General features: G+C 41.8%; 1 protein-coding gene across 3 annotated transcripts in view; it reads left to right on the forward strand.

The window, feature by feature from the left end:
• The window catches only part of PRKN (parkin RBR E3 ubiquitin protein ligase), an 813,183-nt gene that overhangs the window by 230,179 nt on the left and 565,365 nt on the right, over positions 1-17,639 (forward strand). The window lies entirely within an intron of this gene.

Genomic DNA, 17,639 nt, shown 5'->3' on the forward strand with positions numbered 1-17,639 from the left:
GAATAACCAGAGAAAATAAGATAAACCTGTGCATGAATATCTTGAAACAAGCACCAGAAATGTTTGTGAAAGTTCAGAGAAATTTCCTCTACAGAGATGACCAAAGGAAGGTTTCCTGGGGGAGGTGGCACCTGGGGGGGGGGGTGGAATTGTCACAGCCAGTGATGTTGGCAAGGTTGAGAGCTTTGTGAGACAGAGAAAATGATAGGAATAAAGGGTTAGAAAACGGAGGCCCATTCATTCTATGAATGACTTTTAGCTACCAGACAGTACGCTTGGCTCTCCCGTGCGTGCAAAACCAACCTTGTCTGCTTCCGTGGAGCTCCTCCCAGCCCTGATGACCTGGCACTTGCCATCAGGGAAGATGAAAAAGAAAAGCACAGGGTGCCATGAGGACCAGGAACAGGGCAGAATTGGTGAGTTAGGGCCGCCCTCCTTGGGGAAGGCACGCCGGAGCTGAGATCTGCGGGCAGAACCGGAATGAGCTGCTGGAAGGGCAGAGGATAACATGCCACAAGAAGGACCTTCTTGCAAGAGTCATGCTGAGGGAGGAACCTTTGAGAAGCATCTGGAACTTAGTGCTGACTGAGAAACAAGAGGCAATGCAGTTTCCTGTGTGTGTGTGTGTGTGTGTGTGTTTCATTGTCTGTGGTTTCCACGTGGAGGACTGTAATGGAAGTGACCTTACCATGTTGAAGTTTCGGTATTTTGAAGGCTGAAATGGCAGTTGAGCTGGTTGGCATGATGGGTAGAGTAAGGAACAAAACAAAACAAAATCTTGAAGGGAACAAAACAGAAGATAGTTTTTCTACAATTTGTTTGTTCTCCTTGAATCCCTGGGATAAAGGTAAATGAGAATTGGCATTTTGCCTTCCTTGAAACTAGAAACACAACATACAAATGAGATTTTAGTTTGGAACCGATTAGAAGCACCACACTTTTCTTGTATTTATTGGGTCATTAAGAACAGCCATATGGTTGTCTTCTGTCTTATCTGTTCATGTTTCTTCAGTATGTTCCTCAGTGGGAGTCTGTTTAGTGGTTGATTGAAATTCTGTCTTTATTGGCAACTCTCTGTTATCTGTAATTGCCCGAAGTGGATGATCCAATGTGAAGGGTTTCTCTTGCCTTCTCTTCCTGCTGCTCCCATTTTGTCAAACTTACCTGAAAACCAGAGACTTTTTTCTTTCTTTCTTTCTTTTTTTTTTTTTTTTGCCATTAACTTTTGAAAATATTAGAGGAGGCAGAAAGTAGGTTACTATGTGAAGTAGATGTTGAGTCTCTCTGAGAAGGATTTCTTCCTGAGGATAATTAAGCTGATGGGAACCTGATGCTGAACAGTTTGAAGAGTGGACTGAGTTAAGAAGCGTATCTGTAATTCCTTCTGTTTTTATGTGCATGTTAATTAACTTCTGTTCATTTCCAGTCTCCATTTGTGAAGCAAAGATTGTACATCGCTCTTGAATTTTCACTGAGTGTGTAGGAATTTAGGACTTAGTAAAGCATCCTGGTTTTCAGAAATGAAAGATATTCTGTTGAGACCACATAACCTTCAATATCTGTAGATTTTCATATCTTATTCAGAAATGCCTATATTTTTCTGGATCATAGAGCTGTCATTTGTTCTTGGAGTTATCTAATTTATTCATCCTTTACCAGTCTTATAAAAATGAACTATTCCAATCAAGCAAAGAACCAATTCTCCATGTGCTTCTAACATTTCATTAAAACTTACACTGATGTTCACGAGAATTATAAATCTCATTAAGTGACTTTATGTTAAGCAATTAAAAACCATATCACTTAGCACAGTGCCCAATATATGAAGACCCTTCTGAGAATCCATTCTAATTTAGTATTTAATACTGAGTGGTACTGGTTATTATAAGGTATGCATTTAAATTTGGACACTTTCTCGATTGGATGATGAAATGTTTTAAATGCACTCAGTGCTGAGGACTGTGGTTCAGTCATACGCTTAAATGGTGAAATGTTTATCTCATACAGATAAAAGCAAATACAAATGGAGAAGAATGCATACTGGGGTTCAATGCAGGTCAGCAGTTAGGACATATGGTTCTATAAGAATAAAACCACAACAGTAGAAATACAAAAGTGCATTTTATTGGGCTTTAGCCTAGATGAGCTTCTTAAGGATGGCTTCTATCTACTCCTAAGGAATATGCAGTCACTAAAAGTGTTGTAAAGAAGTGGCCACTTAGAACAGATCCATCAGCCATGGTTATGAGACTGGACGAACTCTGTCAATCAGGTCCCAAGAAAGCAAGTAATAGAAAGGTTATCCAGACCAGAGGATTAGTTAGGACATTACAAAGTCATGACTACTGTAAGTTAGGATTAATAATCCACTAATACTCATCATTCCACACCTTCCACACCATTGAAAACCTGGGTCTTTGGAAATCGTGGACTGACCTTATATGGAGAACTCTGACTTAATCGGAGTCCTTCCACATTTTCTTTCTAACCGCCATGATTCCGCACCTCCCAAGGATTCTGTCAGTCATCACAGGTAGCTCTCCAAAGAGAAAACAAACTACACAGCAGTCACAACCAAACCCCTCTGTAATGGTGAAGGCCAGTCTCTGTTAGGTGAAGAGACATAAAGGAAGAGGAAGTAATTAGTGTTAGCTGAATAAATGAAAATCAGCTACTCTCTTGATCAAATGTTGCTTTACTGCTAAAGACATGTCAAGGAGGTAGAACCCCAGCTGATGAGAATCACCATGGGTCTGGCCAAAAACATTTGCAGGTTTAGGAACTAAATCTCAGCACCTCAGATCTTGAAGAGACCAAGTCATGAACTAAAACAACACCCAAAATTTATGGGCCGCATTGTTTTGTTAATTTATACTCTAGGGATGACATGTCCAACTGCACAATATTCACATCTACCCCCACAGATCTGTTTCTTTTCCCTTTCCCTCCTCACTCTCCCTCTCTCTTTCTTACCTCTCTTACTTCCTCTCCTCCATGGCAGCTCCCAGCTCTCCGGGCTTGCCCAGAATTAACAAGCTACACATCCTTGTGTGGTTGTTTCTAAAGCACCTGCGGAATTTTGACAGTCCTCTCATCACACATTGGGTTCTAACTCTCCTCCCTCTAAGACCTGGGCCAGCCATGGAGATCTGTCCCTGAAGGATAGAAATCAGTAGAAGTGATCCTGTGTTCCGAGGTTGAGTCACAATAGGCAAAACCACATCTCTCTGGCTTTCTCTCTTCTGGAATACGGATGCTGGCAGCCCTTGACCAACAGAGAAAATGGGCTGGATTCTGAATCTAAGGCCATAATGGTGAGAGAGCAAAAGGAGAGGAGGACACACAGGTACAGAGAGAGGTGACTAATGAACCCAAGTGTTCCAACACCCGGCAGAATAGCTCTCTCATCTTCAACTGCCGTTTGTGTGAACGCGAGGGCTTGGGACCATTGCGGCTTTTGAGCTCCCCAGCTGTTGACAAGGGAGCAGAGATAAACAGATTCCACCAAACCATGCTTAAATTGCAGCTTTATAGGTAAAATAAAATTTTTAAAAATGTGCGAGCCACTAACATTGGTGGGGGTGTTGTTGTATACCTTCCACAGTGTCCTGCAAAGTCATGTAATTCTACAAAGACGATGCGCACTCTGATATGTAAATATGTGTGTGTGTGATGCCATGTGCTTATGAAAGGGGGTTCAAGTCAGAAATCAGGGAATGGTTTGATGATGAAGCCATCGGAGTAGAATCATATGGATATATTGAAAATGTTTTCTAGTTTTTTTTTTTTTAATGGTTTCACTTTTGAAATATATGTAATGTAGTGTTGCCTGGGTGGTTCAGTCAGTTAAGTGTCTGCCTTTGCTCAGGTCAGGATCCCAGAGTCCTGAGACGGAGCCGGACATCAGGATCTCTGCTCAGTGGGGAGTCTGCTTCTCTCTCTCTCTCCCTCCATGCTCTTCCCCCTTTCTCAAAAAATAAATAAAATCTTAAAAAAAAATGTGATCTATACAAATTTTATTTTAGTGTGAAAGGTTTTTATATAAGTCTAATTTTACTCATTTCTCCCCCCAACACCTACAAATTACATTTTCCATATCATTTATTGACTAAAACACATTTCCCACTGATTTGAAACAAATCCCACCTTTATATTAACTTTGAGATCTTATCTCTAGAGTCTGTCCTGCTTTGTTCATCTGCTTATCCTGACTCTAATCCCACATTGTTTTGATTACTCTAATGTATTAAACACTATAATTTAATCAATATCTGGCACTATAAGTTCTCTAAACTGCTGTCTCATTTTTCCTTGCTGCTCACAAAAGTTAAATTTTTCCCCCTGACTTAGAATGTTTTATAAAGTTTGAAAATAAACCTTACGAATTTATTTTTAATATATGAGTTAAGTGTGTCATCCTAGAGAAGTGTAGTCAAGACAGAATGTAATTTAAACATTGATTACATAATGGGAAGGTATTATCTCATTGCTTAGATATGTCTAGAAAAACTAACTGCCTCCAAAATTGATTCTTTAGCATTTTATTATATACATAGTACAAGCAATTGGCTAGTTTTCCTGGTTGATCAGCAGTTCTAAGCTGTTAAATTATAATTTTATAAAAGGTTAACATCTCATCCTGGACTATATTTTTCATTACCTGACAAAGTGAGTACTAGGTAAGGGTAACTGAAGACCGCTATTCTCTGAATTACAGATATGCAGAAGATTTAAGTTAGAAGGAAGTATATTAAATCAGTTGTCCTATAATAGGATTTTTAAGGATTATTATTTGTTTGATTTGTAATGTTACTTTTAGTGAAACTAGGTATCCATAGAAGTAGTACTGTGGTGGTCTGTACCATTACTTGTTCTTCTAAATCTAATGTCTTCTTCTTTCAATTTATCTTATCATGTAATTTCCTTAAGTAAAACACAACATTCCAAACAATGTACATAAGCAGGAAGGAAGTGAACACTTTGTAAGAACTATGTTTGTTTTTACTTTCCCCTTCCTCTTTTGGATCGATTTAGTAAGGCAAAGAGTATAACCCTAAAAGCACTGGAGCAAGAAAGACATACATGGGGTTAAGTTACGTTCCAGGCATTACAGTTGTATGGCCTTGAACACAGTCTTGGCTCTTCATCTGTAACATAGGGAGCAGTAACCGTATCTGCCAGGAGGGTGGTTTTGAGCATCCTATTAGATGGTATCTCTATAAAGCAACTAGTATGGTACTGGACATATAACAAGTATGGCTAACTTACGGCTATTTTTATTATTACGCAATCTAATGTCATTGTGAGAGCGGCTAATATTTTGTAAAGCTTTAAAAATGTATCTGTTGCTTTCCTTTATTTTGTTATAATTTTCAAACATTATAATGATGCTGTCCCCAAAACTCGTTTTGCTATATTGTGTCAATAAGTTTAGTTAGGACCAGTTTCACCAAGTGGCAGCTTCCATCTGACATAACCTTTTGTAGGGCTGGGTCAGAATTAAAAGAAAGTATGGTGTGTTTTGATTCATGCATTCAACAAGTATTGACCAAGTATTTAGACATGATTCTAGATTCTAGAGATCAAAAGGTGAAAATGATAAAAGGCCTAAGAGGCAAACATATAATATTATATGTATCAAGGTCAATGAGCAGCATAATTCCAATTGGGGCAACTGCCATAGCTTTTCAAAAGTCTGCCAGTTAGTTTTCTGATAAATTATTAAGAGGGGAAGATTTCTGGGGTGCCTGGGTGGCTCTGTCATTAAGCGTCTGCCTTCAGCTCAAGTCGTGATCTCAGGGTCCTGGGATTGGCCCTGCATTGAGCTCCCTGCTCAGCAGGAAGCCTGCTTCTCCCTTTTCCACTCACCCTGCTTGTGTTCCCTCTCTTGCTATGTATCTCTCTGTCAAATAAATAGATAAAATCCATAAAAAAAAGAGGGGAGGATTTCTTTTTCTTTTCCTTCCTTTTTTTAAAAAAAAAGATTTTTTGTATTTATTTGACAGAGAGAGAGAGAGACAGTGAGAGCAGGATCACCAGCAGAGAAAGTGGGAGAAGCAGGCTTCCTACTGAGCAGGGAGCCTGATGTGGGGCTCAATCCCAGGACCCTGGGATCATGACTTGAGGCAAAGGCAGAGGCTTTAACCTACTGCGCCACCCAGGCACAAGAGGGAAGGATTTCTAAGATAAAAGTCAATCAGTTAAAAAATCACCTTTGAACTGTAAGACAACCTATGAGAATAATCAGAACTTGGGAAACTGTTTTCCCATTTTGCTTTTTTAAAGAGATTTTGACCAAGTGACCTAAACTCTTCCCCTAAAGATCAAGTTAGGGCTAGGTGAGCTTCAAAATTCCTACAGACTTCAAATATCAGTGATCTGTATATTTTCTAAGTAAAAAAATAAACATTATTTATAAGATACCTAAGGCATACAAATGCAAAATAAACACTGAATTATAGATCGTAAATTAGAATCTGATATTCTACCAATGTCATAGAGTGCTTTGTTGCACATCTAGCATCTTTAGCAAATAAAAATATGAAGTAAAACAATCTCTGTCCCAAGGTCTTGCTCTCCTGTGCCAATAGTTTTTAGCTAAAGATACTCATACATGTCTTCCAGGAGCAGAGATGTTTTAGAAGGATCAAAGGAGGTCAGATTTCTGAAATGTAAGCTCACTGTCATAGCACCTAACGTGCTCCAGTATGATCTGTGGTCAGAACTTGTCTCAGCCTTTGTCTCGTCAAAGATTGAGAAAAGTGTTGTAAGGGAGACCATCCCAACATGAGGGATAGATGACCAGGAGCTAGAGTCTGGCAAGAAAGAGGCAGAGAGATTGAGCAAGAATTTCACTAAACCAAGAATAAACCAGAGAGTCAGCTTAGGGAAAAGCCAAGAGGTCAGAGAAATTGGGTCAGGCTTCATTTACGTTACAGTCAAAATCGGGAATGTTCTTTATCATCATGGAGAGGTCTTCATAAACATTTGGCTTTTTTTGTTATGTGGTATTTACCTCTTGACCCGGTCCAGGTATCAAGACGGAACTCATTTCAACGACAGAATGACAGAATTCTCTTGCCCCTGACTGTTCAGAAGAAGCCAGAGAGTAGGTAGTAGGGAGGCTTGATATGAGTTTGATACAGAGGTATGCACCCTCCCCCCGCCCAACAGAGGGCTTAGAAAGCCCCCATTCAGTGCCTGCAACTGGCCAGAGGGTCATTTCCAGCTTACAGCGAATTATAGAAGTGTGCTGGTGTGAGCGGGGCAGGGTCGTGGCGAACGGAGGGTGATGGAGGGAGAGGGGCTTGGTCATGGAGGGGGCAGAAGGAAGGCTTGATTCCGGGAACGAAGCAGCTTCAGCAAAGGTGCAAAGCCGAGTGTCGGTGCGATGTGTGACAGCCCCGTAGGAAGACCAGCTGACGAGAGTGGGAGGTAGACATGACTAATGGCGGTTTCTGAGCTGTTCCCAGTAATCATGACTGTTTTATGTGCAGCGCGCAGCACATTCCCAGCAGTGATTTCTTAAACGGAGACATACAGATAACTGGGAGCATTTTATAATGTAAGACGCAAGATCATTTGTCAAGGGGTGGGGAGAAAAATGCATTATCAGTTTTAGGGGAATATAGAAGGTTTTTAGATAGCTGTTCTGGGAAAGTCCCAGGGATTCAGGGAAAAATGTGCCACAGAAATGGGGTGGGATATTTTGCATGGCTATGTCACGGTTCCAGGTCAATGAGCATGGAGTGACTAACACTCTATTTAATTTATAACATTTGCTGGTGACAGTGCTCTGGGATGAGGATTAGGTAGAGAATAGAAAGGGGAGGTTGGGACCAGCAGAAAGGGGAGGAGATTCCGCTGTTGGTGAGGAACTCCATCTCGCCAAAATGGGGCAATTGGTTACATTGCTCTTGTCATTACAAATTTAATCTCGGTTGAATTTCTCATATTTTTCTTACCATTCAAAATTTACTTTCATGGGACAGCCAGAAAGCCACAGGGACCCTGGACAATTAAAGATGTACAAAGCTATTATGCCATTTAACGGGGGCGGGGGGGACCCAAATTGGCCGATATTAAGATGGGGAATAAAAGATGAGGCAAAACACAACAGAAAAGGAGCTGATGGTCATGAACAGCTTCGTTGGCAGAGCGAGAGCTGCCGGAGTAGATTAACAAGAGCTCCGTGCGCAAGAACACAGAGCAGCCCTCACCGAGAGATGCAGCCTGTGGGCACCTAGACCAAGTGTTCTTTTGTTTCTCTACTCCTAAGTGCCCCAGTTCATGCTGGGGGAGATGCTAGGAGGTCAAAACCTTCCCTTCAGGGACTTAGCTTACCAGTGAGCTAGAGAGAGAGGAAATGTCCTTCATGGGAAAAGTCTATTTCTGCAAACTTTAACCCAGTTCTCAACAAAGGCCTCTGTAAGACAGAATTACCTGGAAAGTTAAAAAAAAAAAAAAAGAAAGTAAAAAGAAGAAAGGAAAGGAAAGGAACAGAAAAAGAAGAGAAAAGAGAAAAGAAATGTCAGACTCAATGACTCAGTGTCTTGGTTGCAATTCTTGGCTTGTGGAGGGGGGCATTGGTTTTGGGAAACTTCCCTAGGTAATTCAGAAGTGAGGCTGATTGGAAGGCTATAGGCAGGGAACATGACTGGTGTGCCCACAGGTTCTGGTTGTGTTTGGATACAAAGACCATCATTCTGATGGTTGGTGCCCAAATTACAACAGCAGAAGTCTGTTCCAGCTGAATTTCTGGTGCTTTCTATCCAGTCATCCTAAAAACCACGTTAAACATTGCTGTGGCTGTTATTTCTGGGACTCTCCAAAGAGTTGATTGAATATGCTGTCAAACCACTTTTCTTCCATCTTTGCATTGTCTCTGGCATGTTTTTTTTTTTTGTTGTTGTTGTTTGTTTTTTTTTCCTGACTGACCTCTCTACCTGAGGCCAATAAAGGAGCTCTTGGCTCTTCTTGGTTCTGCTGGTGCCCCTCGTGTGTGAGGAGCAATGCTCAGATCAAGGGCACCAGCTCCAGACTCTCCCAAGGCCGCTCTCGGGGGCAGGAGATGAGGGGCTCCTCTTTCTGTTCATGGCCCTGTCTTACACCCCAATGCGAAGTGCTGGTGCTGTGTACTCAGTTTCTCCAAGGACACAGCTTCTTTGGTTTCTGGTGTCCTGCTTCCTCAGTAAAGAAAGATTTCTACAAGATCTCCCCAGAGGATCACTCGGCATCTGGGGCCCCAGGCTTCCTTCCTCAGGAGAGCTGGCTCACCTTCCTCTGCATCGCCCCAGGCCCCCACAGCAGAGCAGGGAGCCTTCTCTCCTTTTGTTTTAACTTAAATGTCCATTTACTTGGCTTACTCAGAACAGTGGCCTCCTCTCCTGAGGGGAAGTTTAGACTCCGCTTGGTGGGAGATAGAACATGGATTGTGGTTTTAAGCGGCAGTTGGTAGAGCTTCTCCCTGTCAGGTTAAAAACACACCTTATAGAGCCACGCTTTAGATAAAACATGCCAATGAAGAATCAAATTTTTATAACACCTGGCTCTTCTGAAAGAGTACATTTGCAGCCTTAAGAAATCCTCCTGGGGACACTAATAACCATGATAGCTTCTAGTGCTTCTGTCTTCCATCTGTTCTTCAGAATCTGGGTCAGAGGGGTTATTCAGAGTACATTTCATGTGTAATGGTGATTTACTCTTTTTTTCTAGCAGTATGGGAGATTTTAGAAAAATGAGAATATTTAGTATATATATAAACCACACCAAGTTAGTATTTCTCTCTTCCTCCTTCCATTCCTCCTTTATTTTCCACCTCCCTCCCCCCTGCTCCCTTCTCATGGCCCATTTTTTTTTTTCTATAATCAGGTACTAAGCATCTAATCTACATCAGGAACCGTGCTGAGCTCTGACACATTTGCCTCTGTCAAGTAGTTGCTGTCTTGGGAGAAAGACAGCCTTATAAAAAATATTAAAGAGTATGATACTACACAGTGTTGCATAGGATTTGCTGGAAACCCCAAATTGGGAATGGTTAACTTTACCTGAGGTCAGGAGGACTGAGCAGAGGAAATATTATGAACTTACTCTCAAAGAAACTGCCCGTATTTCTGTTTATTTAGTGACCAACACAGTGGAAGTTGTTCTGGTTTCTTCCACTTATGCCTGCAGACCATTTCTACATAAAGATGTAGAGAGGTTTGTCGTGCCAGCAGGAAGTAACTCAAAATAAATGGAAATGAGGACAGTTTTCTGGCAGGATAAATAACCAGGGGGCCCTGAAGAAATGTTGCTTTCCGGGGATGTTGCAAAGCATCAATTTAAGATGTTTTGTGATGATATCATTGAAACATATCAAAATGGATATAATTGGTAAACAATAGACAGACGACATTGCCCAAAACATGCAGAAATCTTAAAATGAAGTCACCCAAAATGTGGAATCAATTTACTGACATAAAGAGAATAGTACTAAGAGTCTTAAGACACAAGTGATCGAAATGGTGGTGGGGAGAGTGGGCCATTCATAGCAGTGAACTGTGATGGACTAGAAGTTGAAAGTGAAAGTTTGAATTTCAATTCTGTAACTTAGCCATGACCATGGGCAAAATAATTTATCTCTGTTTTATTCCCCCTCATCTAGAAAATAGGAATTCCAAATAGGGTTTAAAATATACATTTGTTCTAATGATTAGATAGGAAAATGTAAATATGAACCATTAACATCATAATTATTCTACGAAAAGGAAACTATTAGCAACGCAATCCTGGCAACGCAACCCTGATTGCCCGCCATACGTAAATCATTGGCTCTTCCTGTGGTCCTATCAGCTCTAAGATTTCTTGAGTGCACGAGTTGGAGAACATGTGACAGGGAAATTATTTTTTAAGCCACTATTATTTAACTTAACTTGGTGAATATCCATTAGCAAAAAGCAAGGGAAAGTAGAAGAAAGAAAGAAGGTGAGGCCCACTGACATGTCCTGTGGGAGCTTCACTTCGCTTGCTGACAGTGTTGTTCTGAGCCGTGGAATTTCAGAGCTACTTGATGGAAACAGTTTAGGATATTTACACCAAAAATGTTCCTCTTAGGAAAGTTAAGATAGATGGGAGTAAATGTGTCTTACAGCGTAAATCATCTTATAAGGCGCCATCCGCGACTGCAGGACACGGCCCAGGGGAATTCAAGTATCCAGATTCAGATCCTTTCCAGGAGGGTTTACTAAGAGCTGAAATGGCTTCACTTTCCTGGACTTATAAAGAATACGTGATGAGGGCATAATTGTAGTGTCCCTGGAAGACACCGCGTGGGTAGCCTTCACATTTAAGGAAAGCCTATTGCTCCTCGGGGGTCACAGAGCAACAGACACGAGAGCTCACGGAGCCAGTGGTGTGTGTAGGCAGAGCTGAGGAAGGGACAGCTCACAAAGGTCCCATGACCTTGGTATATTTCACAGCAAGCCCCTGGGAGAGCGAAGAAATAAAGGGGTCAGAGTTCCGGCTTCCCAGCCTATGAAGGGATCTGCATCTCGCTGTGTTGCTAACTGATTTTGTGGGGCGGGACCTGTGACTCTCATCCTGCGCCCCCCACCCCAGTCTGTTCCACTGAGTCTGAAGTCTTAAGCATTTTTCTGAACAGAAGAGCTTAGTCTGCAGCTTTGGGGTTTCCTCAGTTGTCTGCTAACCAGACTCCCACATTTAAAAGGCACATAAGACATACTCTACCCACGTGGGCTACAGGCAGATCACAAAACTCACTGATGAGGTCTTCTTCAAAATTTGGAAATGACAGACAAGATACACATTAGGAGGAGGTCATTAAAAAGATAGAATGGGCTGAATATGGTTTCTATCCAAGAGAGATGGGCCACGGCTGAGAGATGGGCCACTGCTGAGATGAGGGTCGCTTTCTGTCCTACACAAGGAAGAGAATAAAATAATTTTGCAGACTGGATGATGAGATGAGACTGTTCTTGCCTTCTGAAATTATTTATAAACACTATGCAAAAATAAATAATCTATAAATGTACATACTCTAGAAATAATATACACACATAAAATAAAATAAGATGTTATAAATATATTTAACAGCTTGGGGGAAAAAAGACTTCCATTGAGTATTTGTGCTGAGGATAAAAAATAAATGAGATTCTGGGCTTCTCTTGGAGTTTCTCAGGGTTAGTCACTCATCTCTAATGCACTTGCTTTTTCTTGATTGTTGCAATGACTTCATGACAGTCTGTCCTTAGGCATAAAAAGTTAGATCTTCATTAGGGACTGCACCAGGGTCACTAGAGCTTAGAACGGAATGATCTGCATGGTTCTGAACTAAACATGGTCATGGGAATACGCCAGGGCATCACGGGGTGTGGAAGGAACCAGATCCTGGCCCTAAGAAGGTGTCTGCTGTCAGTGGGGACCCAACGAACTCTAAAATGTACTGAAGCTCTTACTCTAGAGCCTGTGTTGAAAGGCATCCAGTTTGGAATCATTTATTTGTGATCTTAATCTGATGCAATAACTACTTAAGTGCCTTCTTATCAGTTAAAATATTGACTATACATTTTAATAGAGAATTCAGAGAAAACAGTTTCAATTCATCATGATATTTCCAAATTTTGGAAATGTAGGGACATGGAGAGAGTCTTTATTAATTTTTTTTGTGAGAAAAATCCTTCCATTTCCCTAACTGTACCGCATACCACACTGCTTTAGTCCACAATTTCCAAATGTATATTTTTTTAAAAAGCTTTTCTCAAGTAATTAGATTTGGGTAGGCTTGATGTTCCTTATTCCCTCAAATATATCCTTTGCTCACCAGCTACTTTCAAATTGTAGCATAACCAGAGAAGCGCCTCTCCATTGGATGGAGGCAATTAAAAAGTGTTTAGACTGTGTAGACTGTCAGCTCTGTTTAGACTGTCCCACTTCACCAACTACTTTGTGATCTCCAAAGGACAATGTCTTGGGGTGTCTGGGTAGCTTAGTCTGTTAAACGTCTGCCGTCAGCTCAGGTCATGATCCCAGGGTCCTGGGATCCAGTCCCGTGCTGGACTCTGCTCAGCAGGAAGCCTGCTTCTCCCTCTGCCTGCTGCTCCCCTTGCTTGTGCTCTATCCTGCATTCTGTCTCTCTCTGACAAATCAATAAATAAAATCTTTAAAAAAAAAATCTTCTCCAATATCATCTAGAAAAAAATTATGGAGAGAACATTTATTTTTATTTTTTTTAAATCACATTTGGCTCTTTTAAGACTTCATTTGTTGCTGTTTTCTTTGCTTTTATCTGTTCCTGTTCTTTTGACATCAGTAGTCCCTCAGCACTGTGTCACTACATCCTCAGTGTCTCTGCCTGCCGTCCCTGGCCTCCCTGCATTCCGTCCTTAGTAGGTGCAAGTTGCAGGTACCCAGCAGCACACGTTTGCAGGGGCTCCTACGCTCCTCCGCCGGGAACCCGAACGAGCTGTCCTGACACGACAGCCAGAGCACCTTCGCCCTCCCCAGGTGATGCTGCCACCTCCACCAGCGGCTGGACGGGTGGCCCGGTGGCAAGTGCAGATGTGCTTACAGGGACTGCTGATACTGGCCTAAAGCCGGAGGCACCTCTTTGTGATTTTTTTTTTCTTTGTGATTTTTAATAAGCAAAGGGACGTAGGCTATGCAGAACCGCAGACTCTAGGCCGCTGCCGTCTGTTGGCTGACTTGTTTGGAATCTCACCTTCCAGTCCATCTCGTGCTTCGAGGGCGCACCGAAGCAGGAGAGAGACGGAAACACTTGGAGACCCAGCAGAGTCCACTGTGAGCCGGTGACTCTGTGACCTGCTCCCCGCGAGAGCACTTCCTACCTGCTGCTGAGCTCGTGGTCATCCAGGGCCCACAGGAAGGCGGGCGAGGAGGAGAGCTGGACGGCTTCGCACAGAAAGCTCAGGGGATGACAAAACCTCTTGGTCTCCACGTAGCTCATTTTATTTCTCTATAAAACAGAAAGCCCGCAACCGAGTTTTAGTCCTCGCAATTACGGTGCAGGTAGCAGAAAGAAAAGATCTTGATCGCTCATCCTGAAATGTGGCCCGAGCCAGCGAACAATCCAAGTGTGTGTGGTCACCGAAGTGACCGGAAGGAAGTGTGTAATGCTTCATGGATGAACTGATGATATTTAAATGCAGTAAAATAAATGTCAAAGAATGATCTGACTTTAAGATAGGGCGTCAAGGCTGAGTTATGGAGAAAGAGTACCGTAAGACAGATGCCTTGCTAAATGCTTTAGATTTTATGTTTAACTTAGAGTTTTGGATAATAGTCACAAAGTCTTTATATAGTAATCTTGTTGTAGAGTCCATTCATTTACAGCTTATTTATTTATTTATTTATTAAGATTTTATTTATTTATTTGACATACAGAGATCACAAGTAGGCAGAGAGGCAGGCAGAGAGAGAGAGAGGGAAGCAGGTTCCCCGCTGAGCAGAGAGCCCGATGCGGGGCTCGATCCCAGGACCCTGAGACCATGACCCGAGCCAGAGGCAGAGGCTTTAACTCACTGAGCCACCCAGGTGCCCCATCATTTACGGTTTATTTAATGGTAGAAAGCTATACTCAATACCTTTATGATACTGGAGCAGGAAAAAAAGTGTTCTAAGTACATAAGGAATATTAGACAAGGAAACCAACCAAGGAAAACTGAGCAAACTTACAAATCACTAAGAAATACTCAGTTTTACATATTGTAATTACCCCTACTAATTGTGAGTCCTTCTTGTTGCTTTTTAAAAACAGATCCTAAGAGGCATCTGTCAATATTATAGGAGCTTAATTTTTATTACTACAAAGGATTGAAAATAATAAAAATCCTTTTGCATAAAAGAATGTTTTATAATTCAGATTATTCAACTAGCCCAGAAATGGCTTTTATCATCATTAGTATAAATCAATCTTCTTTTAACCACATTTCCAAAGAATAGAACACTCAGTAATTCACCTTCCTCTGGAAGTGACTAGAACCTGGGCCGCTCAGGCTCTTCCCGACTTTCCCCACAGGGTCTCTGTCCTTGGTGCAAGGCAGCCACCCTCCGGAGGGCGCGGGCAGACAACCGTGGCTCTGCTCTGGGTGTTTTTCTCCACACTGGGATTGACTTATTTCAAGAGAAAAACTTGTCCTATGGGAACCAAGAATGAAGAAGAGAATCTAAGTAACCGAAAAGGTTAACTGTGAAATTTAAAAGCGTGGCTGTCGCTGGCTGTGACAGGCAGAGGTTCAGAAAATGATGGATTTGATTGTCTCCAAAGGATCTTTGGGTGTGAGAGAGAAGGAGGCGAATTAATTACACATGAAAGCCCGTGCCTAAACAGAAGCTATGTTTCTGCTGAAGAATTCTCCCATCCATTGGTTTTTCAAACCTTGATTTTTCAAACATCCTTGAAATAATTACTGTTTTAATTTTCTTTTTTTTTTTTTCAGTTTTATGTTAAAAGTCCTGCGTTTCTGTTGTCTCGACTGAATTAAATCTTTTTCACAATGTTCATGACCTGACAGGGCTAGATAGGATTGATTGGGCCTCGGTATGGCCGGGCCCCGTGCTCTCTGCACACCGTCACATTTAATCCTCACAGAAACCCCACATGGGAAATGTCATTCTCCTCACGCTGTGGATAGGGAAACTAGGCTCAGATTCACAGCCGTTATCAACTGGTTGTGTCACAAACTAGTGATTCCTGTTGCTGGATTTCAAACCAGTTCTGATGAATCCGAATAACAGACTCTTAGCCACCGAACCAAACGGAAGCCATAAAATTAATCTCCATATAAAAATACCGTAAGCAACCATTTACATAAGATATTTTGCTTTACCATGAAGTTTGAATAATGAACTTAAAAATGATAAAACACGCAAGATGGATCCAAGACACGTTGCTTATTAGTAATGGGACAATCTGACAGGCTCGTTGGAGAGGTAAGGATTCGAGTCAGGCCTGCTCTGAGTAGACAGGTATGAATTTGACGGTAGAGCCTACGAGGGCTTTGGTAGGTAGGTTTTAGAGTTTTTGGTTCACAGATGTCCTGCCCGTTCCATCCTGTTAGTGCATAACCCCAGGGTAGATCACTCACAGAAACAGCTCCCATGAAGTGAGAAATGAAGGCTCACCTTCCTACCAGCCGGGCCTGTCCCTGAAGCCCCATGCGTGTCTCCAGGGTAGAGCCTCCTGTGGACCACGTGGCCTAGTTAGTCTTGAGGCCAAAGAAGACCTTCTGGTTCCCTCCTAGTATAAAGTGTGATCTCACTCAGTGACTAGCAGGCTTGGGTCACAAGAAGAGGGCTCCTGGCTAAATTGTATGAACTTCTAATGCCCTACTTCTGACTGACCCCACTCACAAGGGGCACAGCCCAGTTAGCGAACTAACACTGTTCCTGGGTTCTTAGTGACGGGAAGAGAAGGGGGTTGCTGAGGAACAGGCAGTGGGGCTCCGTAGTCCTCTGCCCTCTGTAGTGATCAGGACCAGAAGGAAGAGATGGGGAGCATTTTATCCCACTCAAGAGTGGGCTTTCCCCAAGGGGCCGTCTGGATGGCTCATAGCTTGTTTATGGAAAGTGGGTGTTGGAAACACTGTTCATCGCTATCTGACCTATTTGTATTTTGATGAGTCTGTTATTAATTTGAATCTGATTCATGTCTGTGACCTATAAACCATTCGTGCAGTTTACAGACAAGAAATTGGGAAGGCAACAGATATGTTACCTTTGTTATGGAGTCACTTTTTTTTTTTTTTTTTTTGAGGCAAGAATTAGTCCTGTCTGTTATTCCTCTATAACATAAAACTGACTTTCATAAAATACCCGTAAATCTGAAATGCCAGATGGAGACCTTCATCTTGACGGTTGTGAACTGTTCTTTTCCGTTTTAGAGGCTCAGACTGAATACTTATCTTGTCAGTTTATTCTCAATTGTACAAAGGTTCTGTTTTTGTGTAAACGAACTTGAGTCCATTTAAAACAAATTGATTTCCATCTCTAAGAATGAAACATCCTACCCCACAAGTAGAGACTTTCCATGAATGTGTCATTTACGTTTGATTTCTGACCTTAGCCTTTATACATTGATGTTAACATAGAAGCCTTCATACTCTCAGCCCTGAGATTGGAAAGTTCTCTGCTTACTATTTTCTCCCCCAAGGACTTTGCTATATTATGTTCTTTATATCTGAATAACTCTCCGATTCTTCTAGCTCGATTCTTACAGAATACATTGCACTTTGCTTCAATTTCACAGGGCAGAAGGGTGAGCAGTTAAAGGTGACAGAGGAGAAAGGAAGGAAGAGGGGAATGCATGGAGAGCAGCAGGCTTCCGAAATAAGAACACAGCTGAGAGTCTCCAGCTTACAAATACCATTTCTGTGGAAAATTAGGCTAAAGCTGAAACTCGAGTTCAGAGAGAATATTACTGCCCTGAATAGAGTTGGTTTTGTACTTCTGAGGTAAATCGGGGATGGCTGTCCTGCTTTTCCATTTGCAATTACTTTTGGTATGTATCGCTCCTTTTCTTTAGTGTTTGATCATTATCCTTAGCCCGAATACTTGTTACTGCAATTGAGGGAAAAAACAATCTTGTAATCTCGAGAAGTTCCGCCCCCAAAACAGAGTGAAAT

Source organism: Mustela nivalis (assembly GCF_964662115.1).
Source record: "Mustela nivalis genome assembly, chromosome: 5".
NCBI classification, from domain to species: Eukaryota; Metazoa; Chordata; class Mammalia; order Carnivora; family Mustelidae; genus Mustela; species Mustela nivalis.